Here is a 6327-nt window from a genome sequence, read left to right on the forward strand (position 1 = left end):
TTCTTTTTCTTTTAGGCAATATCTCTTTTTTTTTTTTAAACAGGGTGAGCTGCGAACAAACAAGTAGCCGTGCAGTGCCTATTTTAGTGTTCAGAAATAAGGGTAAAATGAATAAACAAAAAAATCAATCAAATCAAAAACATTGCTTCCCTGTCCCTTCCCCAGTTCCAAAATCCCATCTGCGCCCCTGGTCCCACATATTATAAGAGCACTTACAAAACAAGCATGTTTTTCACACATTTTGAGATAACAGCTTCAATTTATGCACGTGTACACTGTCAAATACATCATTTGTATCATTTTCGAGACCTTATAGTCACTTCATGTACATAGTACATGACTGTAGAGTTAAACCTTTGATTTATTGCTTATTTCCTCATATAGAGTCCTCAGTCAACAACTGTAGGGACTGCCAGGGCTCTATTAGTTGTAGGCTCGAAAGTGGAGGAGCCGAGAAGTATACAGTATATACATTTTTACAGGGCATCCAGAAAGTATTCAAAGTATTTCATGTTTAGTACATTTTGTTAAAAAAAAAAAAAAAAAAAGAATAAATGAATGAAAATTCAATTCAGGTTTTCCTCCTTCAAGATTCTAAACACACAACACCCTATGACACATGAAACAGTTTTCGAATTTTGTTTTATTATGATATGTTTTTAAACAAAGATTTTCTTTTCAAGCTGTTTAGCTGTAGCCTCTCCCAGCTGATTTTGGGCAAGAGGGTGGGATATGACCTGGCTTGGTTGTAGGGCACATATAACACCATTTACACTCACATTCACACTTCTGGCAAATTTACAGACTTAAGTTAACTTAACAAGCTAATAACCGGAGTACCAGGAAGCAAGAACCTTTCAACTGCGAAGCAGACATGCTAACCACTACTCCACCCTGCTGCCCATAATTGAAATCTAAAAACAGTGATACCCTGAGAGACACATTTAATTAGTTCAATATCTAGTCTCATAAGTCAAAACACTTGTCTCAGATCACCTTTCCACATTGAAATGGATGAACATTACTCCCACAAAAAATCATACATTTTTTTTAAGAAGCAAAAATAGCACTCGATGATATTGTACTGGATACTTTATAGAATGTAAAGCAGGAAACAGTTTGTGCATCCATATTAAATGCTGCAATCCAATCCATTGTGCTGCTCCTTCTGGTGGTGGTCTTGGCCACCGGGAGGCAGTATAATGCAGTCATGCAGCCACAAACTAAGAACAATACATCTTCATATATTTATGATTGGAACTCACGATTGTAATTTACACTGACTGAACTGCTTAAAATGGAACACATATGTATCCCCTGTTTTCAATCTTGCAATTTGTTTGTGAATAAAACTATAAAATGGACAGCAACTTTCCCGACACCTTGTATATTATAATATTAAATGTATTGTTCTGAATTGAGCAGATATTGTTCCTGCCTCTTGAAACTCAAAACCATTTTTGGTGGTAAAGATCTTTGACATATGGTAGCACATCGTATCACATGGTGCAATTTTTGTAAGTACGGCTTTTATGGAAACGCGGGTTACTCATGGCCCAATGTTGACTGGGAAATTGAGCCGTCATCCACGTCACAGACCACGTTATCACAACACCGCAATACAATAATATACATAAGTAGTACAATACATCATTGCTTTCTTGATTGACTTTAGCATGTTTCAAAATGTTGAAGAATTTGAGTGGCAATTTCATCCTTCCATTTTTCTGTAGTCGACCCTCAAACGAAAGGTTTGCGCACCCCTGATGTAGTGGAATACCATTTAATTGTCAGGCCTGTACTGTACGCTGCTAGCATTGGTAAAAGAAAATATATTTTATTTTTTTGGACCAGTTAATTTTTTAAAAAAAAACTCGACACTTCCTATGTATGTTGGGACCAACTTTATCTCATGCGAATCTTCTTATTCTTTTTATAAATATCGTCTGCGAGTGATAAGCAGAGGTAGAAATGTTAGGGGAGGGGGAAAGAAAAGGACGAGGTCCCACCGAGATTTGAACTCGGATCGCTGGATTCAAAGTCCAGAGTGCTAACCATTACACCATGGGACCAGTGGATGCCTCCTCCACAAGAAAGATATGTTTATATATAGTGTGGACCTTTCGATCGCACTAACGTAATTGTAGAACACATCAACGGCCGAATAAATATCCCAAGCTCGTTAGCTTTTCGCTCATTACCAAGGCTGAGCGCATTAGTCACGTCATCATCTGAAATGTGACGAACACGATTTATACCACGCAACGGCGCCCCAGCTCTTTTCCTCATTCTCTACCAATAATGCGTCACTTCCGCCTGATTTCTCTTCAAATACCCACGGAATTCAAATAACTAACGTCTCATTTACTCTTTAAATGCGACCCATATAACAGATCACACACGTTTTAAGCCCCACTTAGAACAATTAAAACATAAAACGAGATTTTGAGTTCGCGCAATGAACAATTGTGATCCCTCTCATGAGTCTACTTCCACTTCAGGTTTTCGATGGCTCTGAATTACATTTCAGGTTCCGTCGCTATGATCCCCCATCAAATTTTAACACTGCTTATCCTGAGGAGTATCTGGAGCCTAATTTTCAACACTGCTTATCCTGAGGAGTATCTGGAGCCTATCCCTCGGGCGGAAGGCGTGCTACAACCTGAACCGGTAGCCAGTCAGTCGCAGGGCACATATATAAATAAACAACCCGTCACACCGATATGCACACCTTCACTGAGTGGGAACCGATTCCAAGTTCGGCAAGTTTATCACCACACCATCAGCGGCCTTTTGATCCACCATATCCTGAAAATCATAACTTTTAAAGTCTAAGCTCCCCCCCGACCCTGACTGTGATGCGATTGGAGGTTTTACCTCGTGGGGGCAGCAAATAACCACTGTACACTTTTTAGAGTACATTTCCACAAACTTAAAGAAAGCACAAAAAACTGTATTTTTCAACGATGGGATTTACACAACAGTCCCAGTGCCTTGAAAAGTATTCATATACAGTACACTGAACGTTTTCCAAAATACAACGACAAACTTAAACGTTTAGGGGTTTTTTTTGTTTTTTTTTTTAGATCTCCATCATTCATCCATCCATCCATTTTCTGATCCGCTTTAGCCTCACAAGGGTGGTGTGGCATGCTGGAACCGATTCAAGGTGTCTTCGGGCAGTAGGCCGGGGACACCCTGAATCGGCTTCCAGCTCACCGCAGGGCACATCGAGACGGACAACTATCCGCGCTCACACTCACACCTAGGGACAATTTAGAGCGTTCAATCAGCCTGCCACGCATGTATTTGGAATGTGGTAGGAAACCGGAGTACCCGGAGAAAACCCACGCAGGCACTGGAAGAACATGCAAACTCCACACAGGAAGGCCGGAACCGGGATCGAACCCTGCATCTCTGCATTGTGAGGCCATTGTCCTAACGTGTCGAACACCATGCACCCTTACAGGTAACCAAACAGCGCATTTTTTCTGGTAAAAAGGGAACCCAAGAGTCACTTTAATCAGGGGCGGCGCTACAGGGTGGCCAACTGTGGCCGCCTTCCCCCACCCACGGCCACATTAATTCAGTTTATTTTACGCCAGCAACTGCAGTGTTTAATCAAGACATGTATTAATGCTAGGAAGGATCATTTTTAACACTCTTTCACCCTTGTTTATAATTGTTCTTCAAACTCCATACATTTAAAATGTGTCTGTTAATTAAAAGACCATCCGAACATTCATTATTGATGGCCTCAAAATGTTTTTAAAATCAAATACTGTGATTTTAAATATAAATATTGCATGTAAGTATGACATTTTAAGGCTACTAACAGGGTACAACAAAGTTTGCAAATATTTTACTGGACTGATGATTTTTACTCACGTTAGCACGAGTATCTATCTATCATGCTTTTTGATTGTGACTGTTGACGTTTTTTTTTTTCATCAAAATTGAGCATTACAATTACATTGAAGTGGCACACTCTGTCCATACATAACAGTGAGGTGGTACGAGGATACGGAGACCTGGTGTCCTCCCAGCTTAGCCTTTCGCAACAGCTGAATGGGAACACACACACACACACACACACACACACACACACACACACACACACGCATGCACATGCATATATACACGCAACCCTGTCCTCACAATCCCTAACATGTGAGAATACGCCTCCTACTTGACCCCAAGCTCCCTTTGACCTGTTAAAGACCACTCACGCACGCACATTTGACAGGTTCAGACTGGGATATAATTGGAATACGATACAGTCAGATGCACAGACTGTTACTATGCCAGAAATACAGAGTGGGAGAGGTTAGGATTTGCAATAACTATGGCATGGACCAATACAGAGAATAATCTCTTTACAGGGAACGTACGAGAAACAGTTCTCACCTCAATACCACTGCAAACAATAAACAAGTGATAAATCCGTTTTTATCTATTTTTATGTATTAATTTGAATATCTTGCTCAGCTTTTTCAAGTGACATCCGCGACGCAACTCAACTCAACTTTATTTATAGAGCACTTAAAAATAAACATAGCTGAACAGAAAGTGCTAAACAAGTCTATGTGGAGTAAATGTCAGACATACAAAAAAAAAAAATCAAAACAACAAACCAATAAAATAAAAACAGTAAACACCATAGAACATTAAAAAAAAAAATGCAGAGTCGAGGGCTGAGTGAAAAGACCGGAAGTAATTTCTTGATTGAGCAGGTCTGGAGGTAATCAGGCGTGTGGTCAATAGAAATGAGCTCAGCCTTTCAAAAAAAAAAAAAAAAGTGATGACCCACAGTTAATTCATGATTGGACAGCAGGTGGTCGACTGGTTAGCACATTGGCCTCACAGTGCAGAGGTGCAGGGTTCGATTCTGGCTCTGGTCTTCCTGTGTTGGATTTGCCTGTTCTCCTCGTGCCTGTGTGGGTTTTCTCTGGGTACTCCAGTTTCCTCCCCATTCCAAAAACATGCATGGAACATTCAAAATTGGTGTGATTGTGAGCACGGATGTGTGTCCTGCGATTGGCTGGCAACCAGTCCAAGGTGTACCCCTCCTCCTCCCCGAAGAAGGCTCCAGCACGCTCACGACCCAAAGATATTTATGGAAATATTTTTCAATTTCATAGTTTTTTTTAACACTTATGAAAGCATCACTCGGCCTATTTTATTGACACGTCAGACACACTGATCGCTTATGTCTGCTCTCTCAATTTTTACCCTGTAAAACAAACACACTCCCTGTCTTAAAACTACAAAAATAAAGCAATCAGAATAATCAATAGGTCTAAATATATAGAATCCACAAATCCACTATTCATCAAATCAAACACAATAAAATGCTATGACCTGGTTGACTTCAAAATCGCCCAATTAATGTATAAAGCACATAATAATCTCCTTTGCCAAAATATCCAGAAGCTTTTTGAAATTAGAGATAGGTGTTATAATCTAAGGGGTACTAATCAATACAAAAAATCCAAAACAAGAACAAACATCAAGCAAAGGTGTGTATCAGTAATAGGTGTCAATCTGTGGAATAAGTTTGAAACGGACCTGAAAATGAGTAAAGCACTGGATGAGTTCAAAAATAAATTCAAAAGATTAGTACAAAAAACTACACAAATCAGAGTTAAGAAGATAAATTTGATATACTTATAAAATAATGTAATACAACAGAATTACATTGATCAACTTATTAAATGTAGTAAAGAAATGCAGTATTTATAATGAATATGAGAAAATTGAAATTAAAAGGAGAAAGAATAATTATACAGTATATGTATATATATATATATATATACAAACCAAAAGGTGTATAAATAGATAAGTACAGTACACATAAGGGTAAAAGTATTTATTTGATGATATGTCGATTTTTTTCTTTTTCTTCTTTGTATTGAAAAAAGGCCAATTCATATTACGACATAACGAGGGGTAGGACTAGATAAGTTATTTACTTCTTCCTACTCCTTTGAACATATAACTGTGATGATGTCTGTTTTTATTTATTTATTTTCCTTTTATAATTTGTATTTGCCTTCACTTTTGTCAATCTGTTATTGTATTGTATGTTCCATATAAGTTCAATAAACAAACAAACAAACAAACAAAGGCTGCAGTCACACTGGCAAATATTCAATTCACAGTTAAATTTAAAATTCTAATTTCTCTATCTGGAGCATGAAAAACACCCTGAGTGCAACATTTTTTTCTGCATTTCTATTGTACATTTGCTACTGAAAATAAATGTTCTTGGGATGTTTCATTGCTCAAATTGAGCCCGATTTGTTCCATTGTTAGAAACAAGTCAGG

General features: G+C 38.4%; 1 non-coding gene across 1 annotated transcript; it reads right to left on the reverse strand.

Annotated features, from left to right (window-relative positions):
* Positions 1–2000: 2000 nt before the first annotated feature.
* trnaq-uug (transfer RNA glutamine (anticodon UUG)) lies at positions 2001–2072 on the reverse strand. The gene has a single exon. It is a non-coding gene; the product is annotated as a tRNA-Gln (tRNA).
* Between the last annotated feature and the right edge of the window lie 4255 nt (positions 2073–6327).

This window comes from Hippocampus guttulatus, chromosome 1, assembly GCF_054856545.1.
Source record: "Hippocampus guttulatus isolate MCC_2025c chromosome 1, RoL_Hgut_1.0, whole genome shotgun sequence".
Lineage (NCBI taxonomy): Eukaryota > Metazoa > Chordata > Actinopteri > Syngnathiformes > Syngnathidae > Hippocampus > Hippocampus guttulatus.